The sequence below is a fragment of the Lemur catta genome, chromosome 18 (genome assembly GCF_020740605.2).
Source record: "Lemur catta isolate mLemCat1 chromosome 18, mLemCat1.pri, whole genome shotgun sequence".
Taxonomy (NCBI): Eukaryota; Metazoa; Chordata; class Mammalia; order Primates; family Lemuridae; genus Lemur; species Lemur catta.
In genome coordinates, this window is record NC_059145.1 from 40,575,071 (window position 1) to 40,590,283 (window position 15,213).

The window sequence follows — 15,213 nt, forward strand, 5'->3', positions numbered from 1 at the left end:
CCTCTGCCTCCCAGAGTGCTAGGATTACAGGTGTGAGCCACCGCGCCCGGGCAGCATCAGTCTTAAATTTGAAGCTATAGTGAGTGATATGGCCCCTTAGACAAAACCAGAAGTTACAGATTTGTTGAACCTCCTCTATTTTAAACATGTTAATTTTAGTCAGGACAGAAGGACTAAAATAATCAGTTCACTAAAACATGTCAGTTGGAATAGTTACATTTGTGCATTCCCCAAGTTTAAAGTATTTTCAAATCATCAAAACATCAAAATTTCAAACACATTGGTTCCTTATCATTTTTACAAACTAGACTTGATTTTATTCAGTTTCTTCTGCTACAGTGTTGATACATTATTTCAGAATGAGCAGTTCCAGAATTCTACCTAATTTTTAAAATATCTTTATCATTTTCCAGCTTATCATTTTACAATTGAATAGATTAGTTTTTGTTCAGGAGTTTCAATTAAGATAACAATGTGTTTTTTTGTTGCTATGGTTTTTTTTTTTTTTTTGGAGAGTCTTGCTCTGTTGCATGAGCTCAAGTGCTGTGGTGTCAGCCTGGCTCACAGCCACCATAAACTCCTGGGCTCAAGCGATCCTCCTGCCTCAGCCTCCCTAGTAGCTGGGACTACAGGTGAGCACCCTCACACCTGGCTAATTTTTTCTATTTTTAGTAGTTCCCAACTGATTATTTCTATGTTTTAGTAGAGACAGGGACTTGTTTTTGCTCAGGCTGGTCTCACACTCCTGACCTCAAGCAGTCCTCCCTCTTCAGCCTCCCAGAGTGCTAGGATTACAGGTGTGAGCCACTGTGCCTGGCCAACAGGATGGGTTTTGAGCAAAAAATATTTTCCTAACTAGACAAGCTATTTTTACAGAAGAGGAGACATTGCCATCATCCATACCACTGGTTCTCAAATTTTAACGTGAATCAAAATCACCTGGATGGCTTGTTTTAACCCCACCCCCTGAGTCACTGATTCTGCAGGTCAGAGGTATGTCTGGAAATTTGAATTTCAAACAAATTCTTAAGAGATGCTCCTGCTGGCTTGGGGACCACACTTTGAGAACTCTGTACAAATGCACCCTAAACCAGAGCATGATGCCAGTGCTTACAATGTGTTTGCCCGCTGAATCCTATCAGCATCAGTTTTATAGTATAAAACCAAGTCCATAATTGGCTCTTGTTTTAGCCAATTTCTTGCTTTTAGATTATGTCATAATAAGATTGCATTCTGGATTATAGTGCTATTTCCATTTTTTCTTGCAATCTTGTATTTCTAAATTTCTTGAAGGATTAGTTTGTTTGGTTTTTAATACAAGTTATCCATGTGGAAGAAAAATTAATAGACAAGCACAAAAAACCCAAAGTTTACATTGTCTGTAACCTAATGGTAACCACTGCCAGGCCTCTTTTTAGGCTTTGTCTCAGGCTTCCTTGCTCACTCTTTCTCTGCATAAGGGGATCATACTGTTTTGTGTACATTTTCCACATTATATTGTGAACATCTTTTCATGTAAAAAACTATTCAGCAACACTTTTGGTTTTTTTAAACATAAAATCTCATTTATTTTTATGTTTTTCAGTAACTTTCTCCTTTGAGTAGCCTTGTCCAACACAGTTTGCTGCATTTGGCTGTGGGTTTGGGTTGCACCTTTCTGAAGACTGCACTGTCACTCAGAAGATCGCTTGTCATAGTCAGTAGTTCCCCATCTTATGAGCTGCCCCAGACTGGCCTACCCAACCCAACCCTTCCTCCCTCTAACAGGTCATGTTCATGCTGCCTCATCTCCATCCTGTGATTAGGTCCCTTCTTTCAGGCCTGAGCCTTGGTTTGATGATGATTTGCATCTGTCACCCCCAGCGACAGTGACTGTTAGGAACATTAAGACCTGCCTGTCATTAAGACAAGAATATGAATGTTCCATCTCATATTCTTGTCAGGGAGGATAATCTTGAATTTTTCATCTCGTAAAAGCCATCCCAAGCCCACTGTGACAAAGAATATCCATGGAATTGTGCTGGAAGGTGCTTTAATGCACCTGTTTGAGATCTGCAATGTTTGTTTTTGAGTAAAGTTAGATCAGGAGGAAGCAGCGTAATTGTGGCCCCTCTTCCAGTTGTTTTTACTCAACCATTTTACATGACCCCATCAGTTTTTGTTGCAATCTTTCCTCCCAAGGAAACCTCTGAGGCTGATGAGAAATTTCCTTCAGGTCAAATGACTGGAATGGCTGTGTCTCTTCTGAGCCACTGGTTTGATTTTGCACAAAATACACTGTAGGGCCAGGCACAGTGGCTCACACCTATAATCCTAGCACTTTGGAAGGCCGAGGCGGGAGGATCATTGAGGCCAGGAGTTTGAGACCAGCCTGAGTAAGAGTGAGACCTTGGCATCTACAGAAAATAGAAAAATTAGCCAGGTGTGGTGGCACATGCCTGTAGTCCCAGGTACTTGGGCATCTGAGGCAGGGGGATTGCTTGAGCCCAGGAGTTTGAGGTTGCAGTGAGCTATGATGATTCCACTACACTGTAGCCTGGGTGACAGAGCAAGAACCCTGTCTTAAAGAAAAAAAAAAATGAAAAAAAGATAAAATACACTGTGACTTGTGTCAGTGATGTTTCCTTCTTTGCCTTGGCCACTAGGCAGCTCAGAGTTGGGTTTATATCCAGTGTCCTCTGGCTTATGCTTTCTGTATAACCTTACTTCTGGTTTATTGTTTTTAGTGGCCAGATATTCTGCTTTTTGTTTCAGATTTTACCATAAAATTTATAACATATTTCCTTCCTATTCTGGAGTGCAGTGGTGTCATCATAGCTCATTGCAACCTCAAACTCCTGGGCTCAGGTGATCGTCCTGCTTCAGCCTCCCAAGTAACTGGGACTACAGGCGCATGTTGCCACACCCAGCTAATTTTTTCTATTTTTAGTAGAGATGGTGTCTCACTTTTGCTCAGGCTGGTCTTGAACTCCTGACCTCAAGTGATCCTCCTGCCTCAGCCTCCCAGAGTACTAGGATTACAGGCGTGAGCCACCATGCCCATCCTGAAATTTTCTTTATTTATCCTGTGTGTGTGTGTGTGTGTGTGTGTGTGTCCCTTCATTCCCCCGGGACATACACTTGTTGAAAAAAGGGGCTCAATGGCCGGGCGCGGTGGCTTACGCCTGTAATCCTAGCACTCTGGGAGGCCGAGGCGGGTGGATCGCTCGAGGTCAGGAGTTCGAGAACAGCCTGAGCAAGAGCGAGACCCCGTCTCTACTAAAAATAGAAAGAAATTATCTGGCCAACTAAAATATATATAGAAAAAAAAAATTAGCCGGGCATGGTGGCACATGCCTGTAGTCCCAGCTATTTGGGAGGCTGAGGCAGTAGGATTGCTTCAGCCCAGGAGTTTGAGGTTGCTGTGAGCTAGGCTGACGCCATGGCACTCACTCTAGCCCAGGTAACAAAGTGAGACTCTGTCACAAAACAAACAAACAAACAAACAAACAAAAAAACAAGGTCTTGGTTTTCAGTGTGCAGATGGGTGGATTAAAAAAAAAAAAAGATTTATGGAGGATGGAGTGAGGCAGGAAAGTAGAGGCCATTAATATGAACAATGATGGGAGAGTAGCCACAGAGATGATTTTGGTTGATCAGGTTGGGAATCTGGTTTGGAGGTGTATGTGTTAAAACAACCTGATTCAGATGTGGGCTTATTTTCAGGATGTTTCCTAAACTTTTGGCCTGAGCAATAAACAGAGTGGCTGGTGGTGTAAATAACTGAAATGGCTGGGAAGAAAGATATTTGGGGGAAATCAAGAGTTCTGTTTTGGTCTTGTTAGATTTGAGGTGCTTATTGGACATCTGAGTGGAAATGATTATAAATACAGAGCTTGGGAAAGAGGCTTGAGAGACGCATGTGTGAGAGTCATCAACAAACAGATACGAGACTTGGAGCCCAGAGACAGGATGAGTGAGAAGCCCTGGGAAGAAAGGGTAGATGAGGAAAGCTGGCCAGGAACAAAGCCTGCAAGGAAACAGCAAGGGAGGCTGAGAAGCACTTGATGTCACTGAAGACTAGGAAATAACGTATCGGAGATGTTTTCCATATTGGGGTAGTGTCTTCGTGTTCAGCCCTTTCAATAGGTGCCTTTTGGTGTTTGATCATAAGAGTCATGACTCAGTCCATTAAGGAGTTTTACAATCTTTCCTCAAGCAGACAATTCCTTAGATTGAAAGAATGGCAGCTTCACTGTACCCATAATACACAGATAGCCTAGGGGGCAGAGGTTGCCAGATGACGGTCTTTAACAGAAAAAACTTCGACAGGATAGCCAGGCGTGGTGGCACACACCTAGAGTCCTAGCTACTTGGAAGACTGAGGCAGGAGGATCACTTGAGCCCAGGAATTAGAGGCTGCAGTGAGCTATGATGCCACTGCTCTCCAGCCTGGGCGGCAGAGCGAGACCCTGTCAAAACAAAACTTTGACAGGTCACAGAGTAAACTTCTAGTTAAAGCAAAAAGTTAAACTTCTACTTCTGGAAAAGGTAAAGTTTGGAAAGATGAAAAAAGATGGATGGTGGTGATGGGTGTGCAACAGTGTGAATGTACTTAATGCCACTGAACTGTACACTTAAAATTGTTAAAATGGTAATTTTATATTACATATATTTTTACCACAAAACAAGGTACAGTACTTTGTCACTGATTATAGTGAACATTTAAGTCTGAATGCTAGACTGCTCTTAAATAGGTTAAAACAAATTATTTTGTTGAGAGGTGTTGAGGAATCAACTCTTTGTCATGGAAGTGCTCCTGAGTTGGGAGTTGGAACTGGAGTGTTGACTGTTGTTGCTTGCTGTGTGACTTCGGTCTTGTGGCAGGACCTCCCTAAACCTCAGTTTCTTCATCTTTAAAAATAGGAATCGTGCTAGGCGATTTCATCTCTCCTAGCTCTGAAATTCTGTAGCTTTCTGTTCCTTTGCCTACTAAATGTCAGGAAGTCAAGCACATTCCAGTCTGACAAGTGATTGTCAACATTTGGAAGAATTGTGTGGTCCCAGAGCCTGTCATAATCTGTAGTTGTCCTATTAGCTGGAAAATGTTGCTTAGTACCGGACTACCGATGTGAAAAAGGAGCAATTAAACCTTGTAGCAGGCCTTGCAGTTTGAGACAGAAACAAAACCTGTTTTTTAGACTTCGACCAAACACCTGGGAATGAGCACCAGGTAGATGTGATTTCTGTTTATCTATGAGGCTTCATACGTTGACTCGACAGGCACCTGCATTGGTTAGAAGGTTTGCAAGTCCAATGCACCCCACCCTTTGCCTTTAAGAGTGTGGAAGAACTCTTGGAGCCCAGTATGGGTCCAGTGGTGAACAGGATGGTAGGCATGGGGACAAGAGGCCCTTGGTGGCAGGTGGGCATGAAGGGGCTACCGTGGTAGAGGGCCTCCAGGGAGAGAAGTTGTTGGAAGGGGCCAGTGAAGTCTGCAGCTGTGCTGGGGAGAGCTCTAGGGGCTCCTGGACCCTGATACCAAGGAAAAGGGCCCCAGGTGAGCCTCATCTCTTGGCTTTCTTCTGTGCCACTCTTCCTCTCACAAACAGCTCTTTGCACTCTTTGTGTTTGGAATGGAACCGTCTTCCATGCAACGTTTATTTTAAGAGCTCTTGAAGTAGTAATAAAACAGAGACTGGTCACAGCTCCCAGTTTTGGGATTAGATTGTATAAACTGTCGAGAGCCTTGGTGCCCTCTAACAGAGCACACTTCTAGCGGGAAGCCAGGCAAGGGGTCTCTAGCCTTTGTGGCCCAATGTTCTCTTGTGTGGCTGGTAGGAGAAGGCTGGTCCTGGCCATGCTTTTACCAGTACCTGCCAGAGCTGAGGCTGAGGGCACTCTCTCCCTGGGTCAAGGGTGTTATGCTGTGAAATGACAGGGCTGCCCCCATGGGATCCTGGGTTGTTTCTAGCTTAGCTTTGCTTTGCTTTTTTTTTTTCAGAGTTGGGGTCTTGCTTGGTTGCCTAGGCTGGAGTGCAGTGGCACAATCATAGCTCACTGCAACCTCCAACTCCTGGGCTCAAGTGATCCTCCTGCCTTAGCCTTCTGAGTAGCTGGGACTACAGGCATGTGCCACCATGCCCAGCTAATTTTTTTGTTTTTAAAAATTCTTTCTAGAGATGGGGTCTTGCTGGTCAGGTTGGTCTTGCACTCCTGACCTCAGGCGATCCTCCTGCCTTGGCCTTCCAAAATGCTGGGATTATAGGTATGAGCTACTGCACCTGGCCTGCTTCTGGCTGCAAAATGGATTGTTTACCCATGTTCTTAGTGGTGGTCAGTTCAATCCCTTTGTTAGTCATTACTGACCAGGTCAAGAGGGAGTAAGAATGTAGTAGCTGGCATTGTGTCAAAAAATCTTTAATGTATCTGTTAATGTTCGATTGTGAAGAGGGTTGGCATCATTACATGGTTTTTTGTGATAACCATCACAACCAATTAATGTAATTTGGTCTCCCTTCAATCTGGGTGTTGCTGTGCCACCCCAAGAGTTACTCTAAAATGTGGCAGTAATCATCCTCTTGAACATGTGTGTTTTTATGCTTCAAATTCTCTGAAATCAGCGTTTATTCATTAACTGAAATCCTTTTTTCAGTACTGTTGCCTTGGTCTTCTCAAAATTCTTCCAGCTTATTTGGCTAATTTTGTTGCTTAGAGAAGTAGAGTTTCATGCCCTGAGCATTGGTCCACTTTGGAAAAAAACCTTTCTTTCTCTAAAAGAGATGAATTGTTTCCACCAGTGGACAAGTTTTGCATAGTGAACAGACCTGCAGTGACTTTCCACTCCTCACCAAATGAGGTGCTAGGTGCTCTAGGGAATGCAAGGTGGTTCAATTGTGATTCCCCCCAAGTGGAATCAGAGAAAGCCGAGAGAATCAGAATAACATAGAAGCAGGGTGGAAACAGTTACAGAAGCTCAGGGAAGAGGGCTGCTGCTTCCACAGGAAAGCTTTGTTCATCGTTTTTTAATTTTAGCTTTTCAGTGCAGGAATACATTCACATGACACAAAATTCAAAAGGTACAATGGAGTATACATGGGAAAGTTTCCCTTCCATCCTGCCCTTGGGTACCAGATCCTCTCCCCAGAGGCAGCTGGTGTTATCAGTTCTCATATGTCCATTCAGGGATGTTTTGTGCATATATAGACAAATACACAGAGACCTCCTTTTTCTTACACCAAAGTAGCATGCTATATTCCCTTGCTTTTTTCTCAGAATGTTTCTTTATTATAGTTCATTATCAATACATAAGCGCTTCCTCGTTGTCTTTTACAGCTGGATGATATTCCATTGTTAGGATATACTTTAATTTATTTAGCCAGAGCTCTATCAGTGGAACTGTAGGGAGTTTGTAATTTTGCTAGCGCAGACAACGCTGGTATGAGTCTGTGTCACCTGTGTGCATCAGCCTGCACATGGCCAAGAGTATCTCTTCAGTCACTTCCCAGGGGTGGAAGTGCTGGGTTGTTGAGCATGTGGTTTTGTAGTTTTGATAGCTCTCACCAGATAAACTCGTGTAGCTGTTTTATCTTCCTGTGCCCCTAAGTAGTGTGTGGCAGTGCCTGTTTATTCAAACCGTCTTTAACAGTGTGGTACCAATGGTTTCATCTTTGCCAGTTTGATAGACAAAAAAATAGTTTCTCTGTATGGACTTCATACCTCCCCCACAAAAGACTTTTTAGTTTAACCTACAGAAAAGTTGAAAGAATAGTAAACTCATATTGTTTCAGGAGCAGTTTTAATTTGTATCTCTTCAGTTGCAATAAGGTTGAAGGACCATTTACATTCTCTTTTCTGTGAAAAAGTTGTTCATATCTTTTGCCCATTTTTCTTTTGAGCTTTGGTATTTTTTTAAGTGGTTTTGTAAAAATTGTTTATATATGAGAGAACTTAGCACCTCATCAGCAACATGAATAACAGTTATGTTTTTCCAGATTATGTATCTTTTTAGTTGAAATAGTTTTGTCATGAAAAAATTTAGCTCCTAATTGGTTTTATTTATTGGCCTTTTTAGGTTTCTGGATTCTTTGTCATACCTAGAAAGATCTTCCCCAGTAAGAGATTATGAAAAATTATCCTGTGGTTTCTTTTCTTTGTTTCTTTCTTTCTTTTTTTTTTTTTTTTGGAGACAGAGTCTCACTCTGTTGCCCCGGCTAGAGTGCCATGGCGTCAGCCTAGCTCACAGCAGCCTCAAACTTCTGAGCTCAAGCAATCCTCCTGCCTCAGCCTCCCGAGTAGCTGGGACTACAGGCATGCACCACCATGCCCGGCTAATTTTTTCTGTGTATTTTTAGTTATCCATATAATTTCCTTCTATTTTTAGTAGAGACTTTGTCTCACTCTTGCTCAGGCTGGTCTCGAACTCCTGACCTGGAGCAATCCTCCTGCCTCAGCCTCCCAGAGTGCTAGGATTACAGGCGTGAGCCACCACGCCCGGCTCTGTGGTTTCTTAAAGTACTTTTTATATTGCATGTTTTACCTTTCATTTTTTATCCATTTGGAATTTATTTTGCTGTGAAGTGTGGATCCAACTTAATTTTTTTTTAAAGATGGCAACCCATTTGTTGCAATACCTTTTATTGAACAATTCATCTTTCTCCCACTTGATTAAATACTCCTTTTATCATTTATTTAGTGTATGATATACTTTGCCACATATCATGTACATTTGAGCCTGTTTCTGGACTTTCTGTTGTTATATTAATCTGTGTATTTAGGTATTAGTATTAATACCATACCTTTTAAATTACTCTAGCTTTATAACATGTTTTGATATTTGGTAAAGTTAGTTCTCCCTTTTGTCATCTTTATTTTTCAGAACTTTCCTGGCTATATTTGTTTTTCTTTATGAAGTTTAGAATAAGTTTGTCTAGTTAAAAAAAAAAAAGTCCTGTTTGTCTTTCTTGTGACTGTGTTACATTTTTAGATTAACGTAGGAAGAGTGACATTTTGGTGATGTTGAATCGTCCTCACTAAGAACATGACATAACTTTCTCTTTGTTCAAGTCTTCTTTTGTGTCCCTGAAAAGTTTAAGAGATTTCTTGTTAAGTTTATTCTCAGGTCTGTGTGTGTGTGTGTGTGTGTGTGTGTGTGTGTGTGAGAGAGAGAGAGAGAGAGAGAGAGAGAGAGAGAGAGTGTGTGTTTTTATTAAAGAGTTGATGTCTCACTTTGTTACCCAAGCTGGGCTGGAACTCCTGGGCTCAAGTGATCCTCCTGCCTCAGTGTCCTGAGGAGCAGGGACTGCAGGTGCATGTCACTATGCCCAGCTTCAACAAGTTTTTATTAAGTGCTTCTAACATGCCAAGTACTGTTCTAGGTCCTGATGAACAATCGTGAACAGACAGGGAGTTTGTTTACAGTATTGACGGGACAGATAAAAAACCAGGGAACAAACTACTCATACAGTTACAGAGTGTTAAATGTACTGAAAGAGAAAAAATAGGCTCTGTGAGGAAAAATAAAGAGAAGAACTGGAGAACATATGGTCAGAGAATGTCTTTTTGAAGAAGTGGCATTTCAGCTGAGACCCCTGAGGGGTGAAAAGGAGCCAGCCTATAAAGAGAAGAGGGAATAAAGGAGGGAACAGTATGCACCAGCGCCCTGAGATGGGCATGAGGTTGGCACACATAAGGCATTGGAAGAGAGCAGGGGAGGCGACTCAAGGTGAAGGTGGGGAGGACTGAGGCAAGCTGTGCAGGGCCCTTTGGACAGGCATTTGGGCTTTGTTCTAAGTGCAGAAGGGATCTGGCCCAGGGCATTGGTAAAATCTGTGTCCCCTCTGACCTCTGAGATAAGGTGGACTGTAGAGGGAGGAGAAGGGATCTGTGAGGGTTGTGAGGTGGAAAGGCAAGACCAGAGCTTGGGCATGGCCACGTGGCAGCTGTACAAATATAGCTCTCGTACAGTCTGTGAGGTGGGGCAGAGGCTGAAATTCAGGTGAGAGGTCTGAGTGGTGAATCAGGTGTGCTGCTAATATGGTTTTTCTAAAGGGAATTAGCTCATTTGAGCTTGTAACCTGGGGAATGGTTTCAGTAACATGAAGTCATATTGATTCATAGATGATTTTTTTCCCTAGCATGCTAAAGTTTAGAAGTGATCAGTGGCAAGCTTTCTCATAATGAAAGAAAGCTGTAGCAATATATAAAGATTCTAAGGAGAAAAAACAGGCTGAGAATTCTACAGAAGTAGCTTCTGTTAGTGCAAGGAGTGGTGGGTCTGGTGACACTGTCCCATTCAGGGCTCTTGCTTGTGAGGCTGAGAAGGCGGATAGAGAAGCCTCAGCCTATTCTGATGCAAGCGTAGGGTGGGAAAAAGAAAAAGAGAAACCTCAGCCTAGATCACGTTTTCTTTTGATAAAATTGGTCTCTATTAGATATGAATGCCTTCAACTAAGAAGCAAAGACCCCTGAATTTACTGACTGTGATACTGGTACGAATACTGTGGTATAAAAACTCCAGTTTTCATTAGGATAGTTACTAAATGGGTTATTCTTCTAGTGACAAAATTCCATAGGTTTCCATGGCTTGCCCCAACACCATTCTTTTCATAGGCCCTGGTATTTTTGGTACTTGATTTGGCGGCATGTGAGTTTTTCCCAGGAGTGCGTATGTGATTTTACGGCTGAAATGCCTGTAGTGAGACCATGTGTGGTTTTATAGCCAAAATGCCAGAGGTAGTGATGTGTATGGGTGGGGAGCTCAGAGAGGTCTGGGCACCCAAATAGATGGTATTTAAAACTAGAGGAATGGATGAAGTCACTTGAAGGAGAGGGTAAAGAGATGGGCTTTGGTGGGCAAGACCCAGCCCAATGAAGTCATTAGGTTTGTTTCTTCATCTGTAAATTGGGGATTTTAATGCCTGCTATTTCTGCCTCTAGTGAAAATACATTAATGTAGGAAAGCAATTTGAAACCTGTCAAGTGTTGTATTGCTACAAGGGGGTAGTAGTTTCTGACGTCTTGATTTATCATTGCTTTTGATTATTTCTTTTCACATTTCTCTCCTTGCTGAGCCTTCAAGAGTGGGGGGGGGTATTCTTTCTTGCGCCCACTGTGCCTGGCAAGTAGAAACCCTTACCCATGCAGTTTGTTCAAAGAGTGTCTTCTCCTTAGTGTAGAGCTAGTGAGCTCACCTTCATGCTTATCCTAGGCCTGGCGCGCGCGCATGTGTGTGTGTGTGTGTGTGTGTGTGTGTGTTTTGTATTTTCTAGGAAGGAGTGAGGGTGATTGGGTAAGCAATCTGGGCTGTTTTCTCTTAGGCCAAACATAGTCCAGGCATAGGTTTTCTCATATGTTTGTAAAATAACATCAAGATGTTTATTTTACATGTTTCTGAGCAACTCTGTGGTTCTGTCTCCTCAGCTAGAAGGTTGTAGTAGTTTTTTACCTTGGTTCTGTTTTGACCTAGGTTGTGAAGATGAAGTGAGATAGATAATGGTTGTAAAGTGTTTAAATTAGTGTTGGGTACAAGGTAAGCACTTAATAAATAGTGGCTCTTACCGTGGCAGCTATTCTTGTTGTTACTGTATTATACTACTTACTGTTACTCTGCTACTGTTACTACTTGTATTAAATTATTTTGAGGAGAAAATACAGACAGGAAAAATGAAAATTACTCATAATCCCACTACCCAGGTATAAATCCTACTGCTATTTTGTAATCTACACTTTTCATTTAATAAAACTGTGAACATATGTTCATACCTTTAAATGTTTTTCTAAAACATTACTTTTATAATAGATTACTTTTTAAAATATTTTTTATGGAAAATGTCACACAGAACAGTATAAAAACCTTGTGTGTCCATCTCCCACTTTTGACAAATAATATGCTGTGACCAAAGTTTTATCTTTACCCCGACCAGCTTCCTCCTTTTCATTATCCCTTGTTTTATTCATAAATATTTTGAAAAGTATGATCATCTTTAAGATTCAAAAATTTAGTTTTTTTGCTTTATGTGGCACATGGTTATAGATACAGTTTTTGAACTTTTTAAATTATGAAAAGTTTTAAACATGCACAAAAAGAGAGACTATGGTGTAGAAAACTTCTGTGTATCCATCATCTGGATTAGAGATGGGTAAACTGTAGCCTGTGGGCCAAATTTAGCCCACTGTCTGTTTTTCTAAATTAAGACCTCCCCCCAGTTTCATAAAGATCTATTGTAATATTAGTGAGTAGCACATTTAACAGTTATATACATTTATTTATTTATTTTGTTTGTTTTCTCATATTTTGTGAGAGAGAAAGTTATATACATTTAAATAATGTATAGGTGACTGGAGGATTGCAGCATTGACTAGATAGCTAACCAATTCAACTAGAAACCACCTAACAAGTAACTGTCTAGATATTTAAAATACAGCTCTTACTTAGGTTATCCTTTCTTTTGATCACTTTCTTAGAGGGAAAAAGCCTGCTTGATCACAATGGAAATATATTAAGGCCAAATCTTCTGATATCCATTCCCAGGGGTTTCTTTCAGTTCAGCTAAGCCTCCAACTCCAAGCCAAGCCCAAGTTTGCGGCCTCCAGCATTAATGCTCTTCCCAAGAGCAGACAGTGTAAGCTTCACACCAAGCCTCAGAGTCTGAGGGTAGCCCACTCCAGTCAAACTAGAGTTGTTGACTTTTGCAGAAATGGTAGTGGGATCGAGCTGATGTTTAGCTGCAATGCCAAAGCGAGTGCAGTTGATACCTGATGTCCACACATGGTTTACTGAAGTGTCAAGATCTTTACATATTTTCTGATAAATTGACTGTCCAAATTCTGTCCCATCACTGATGTTAGTATATAGCTGGAAGTCCCTAGTCCTATAGTCCATGCAAAGTTATTCCTTGTTGGCTTGATTTAGCACTGTCAGAGGTCATCTGGTAGCCAGCAAGCCAACCCTCATAACCAAACAGCTGAACCATGGATTGCAGGTCTGGCAAAATCAAAGTCAATGTCACTCCCTCTTGTAAGAGGAGTTGATTTTTTTTTTTTTTTTTGAAACAGGATCTTCCTCTGTTTCCTGGGCTAGAGTACAGTGGCATCATAACAGCTCACTGTAACCTCAAACTCCTGGGCTCAAGAGATCCTCCTGCCTTAGCCTCCCAAGTTGCTGGAACTACAGAAGTGTGCCACTACTTGTGGCTAAGTTTTAAAATTTTTTGTAGAGACAAGGTCTTGCTATGTTGCCCAGGCAGGTCTCAAACTCTGGGGCTCAAGTGATCTTCCCGCCTCAGCCTTCCAAAGTACTAGGATTATAAGTGTGAGCCACTGTGCCCAGTCAGAGGACTTGATTTTACTGCTTTCTTTTCCTGTGTTTGGTGAGAAGGTCAGATGTCAGTTTCAAACTTTGACAAATCTGGTCTTCAATTGCAATTTCTGTTCCCATGGTGTTACCAGTGTTCCATTTTTCTGTGAAAGTCAGGCCATACTTACATCATTTATATTTGGTCTCCAAGGTCCTGGTAACTTTACCAGTGTTTGTTTTAGATGAACTAGATGTTGAGAATTCCACACCACTGCTTAACTTTGTTTTCACATCCAGTTTCACCAATCCAAAACCAAATCCTTTTTTGAAAATATCTCTGGCAGCTTTGCCGGGGTCAGCATATGATGGAGAAACACACATTGGCCGTGTGCAGGTCTCCATGGTAAGGCCGCAAGAAGAGATGGTCTCCTGGTGGGAGCTGCCACTCCACTTGCAGCTGAGGCCACTCGGCCTCCTTTTGGGGGGTGGGAGTGGGGGTGGTGTCAGCTGCAGCTGCTGCAGCTGGAGGGTGAAGTGAAGGCTGTTTTTATAAATAAAGTTTTGTTAGGATAGAGCCATGCTCATTTGATTACATACTGTCTGGTGGTTTTCCTGATATAGTGTCAGAGTTGAGTAGCTGTGATAGAGATTGTATGGCTCACAAAGCCTAAAATAATTACTAACCGGCCCTTTATAGAAAAAGTATGGTAACTTTTGATCTAGATTCAACAATATCAACATTTTGCCAGTCTGGCTTCATCTCTTTCTCTGAACTGTTGTTTTATAGGTAAGTCTCAGGCATCAAACAACCTCATTTTTAATGGCTACACAGAGTGCCATTTCATCATTTTGATGACTATCCTTATAGCAAAATCTGTGTATATCTTTATTTATTTTACAGGATAAGTAGAATTGCTAGTTCAAAATTTTAAGCCTGTGTGTGTCCGCATATTTTGATTAATTTTGACATGTTTTTTCTTAGATATCTTAGAAAAAATAACCTTGTGGTTTGAGGAGTTGTCTGCTTTGGGTTTTAGGACCTTGCGTGTGTCAGATGCACCTCACAGTGGTGACTTTTTTATTGTATCAAGTATCCAGAAGGTCATCAAACTTACATACCACTTTCTTTTATGCTTTTAGTAACATAGGTTGGACAGGGGTTTTAGTTTCTTCCTATCCCCTTGTACTCCGGCCTTGACCAGGACCTTCTGGAGCCTCCTGCCACCTCTGCTATTTCTGGGAGTGCTAAGTATCCTGGCGAGGCATAGCAGAAAGGAGAAAAATACAGTCTGTAACTTTCTGAATGTATTAGTTACAAAACATCTAGCATAATTTCTTACTAGCAGTAGGGAAAGTCATTATCGTGTCTTCGTTATAACCTTATTGTCAATGTTTTAATTCTTTGGGGCTGAGGTATATACTCTGTCAAGAGTACAATGTAAGATACAGTGTTTCTTCTGAATGAGATCATTTTGTTCCATCTTCAGAGTGATGAGAAAAGGCTAAATAACAGCTTTGTATATGAATTATATGTCTTCAAGATGGCAGTGGATTCATTTGATGAATAGTGTGGGCAAGGAGCAGGGTGGTGATAGTGACATGATGACAGCATGTGCTGCTTTTGTGCAGTGAGAAAGAAAAGGCAACTAGAAAGTCCAAGAAAATTAAAAAGCTATACAAGAAATCATAGTCCAGATAAGATAAACTAAACTGTGCCATGAGTTTGAGCAATTGATGGAGTGTAAGAAAACAATATCTCTGTTTTCCTTATTTATTGAGATGAAATTCACGTAACATAAAATTAGTCATTTTAAAGTTTATAATTTATTATAGTAGTATTTGATACATTTACAGCATTTTGCAATTACCACCTCTGTCTGGCTCCAAAATATTTTTATCATCCCAAAAGAAAACCTGTACCTGCCCATTAAGCAGTT

The 15,213-nt window shown here is 41.4% G+C and overlaps 1 protein-coding gene and 1 pseudogene across 2 annotated transcripts in view; one reads left to right on the forward strand and one right to left on the reverse strand.

Moving 5' to 3' along the window:
- LOC123623331 (SREBF chaperone) overlaps positions 1 to 15,213 on the forward strand; it is a 57,456-nt gene that overhangs the window by 3,461 nt on the left and 38,782 nt on the right. The gene's annotated exons all lie outside the window — the stretch shown is intronic.
- Positions 12,530 to 13,693, reverse strand: LOC123623332 (annotated as a pseudogene).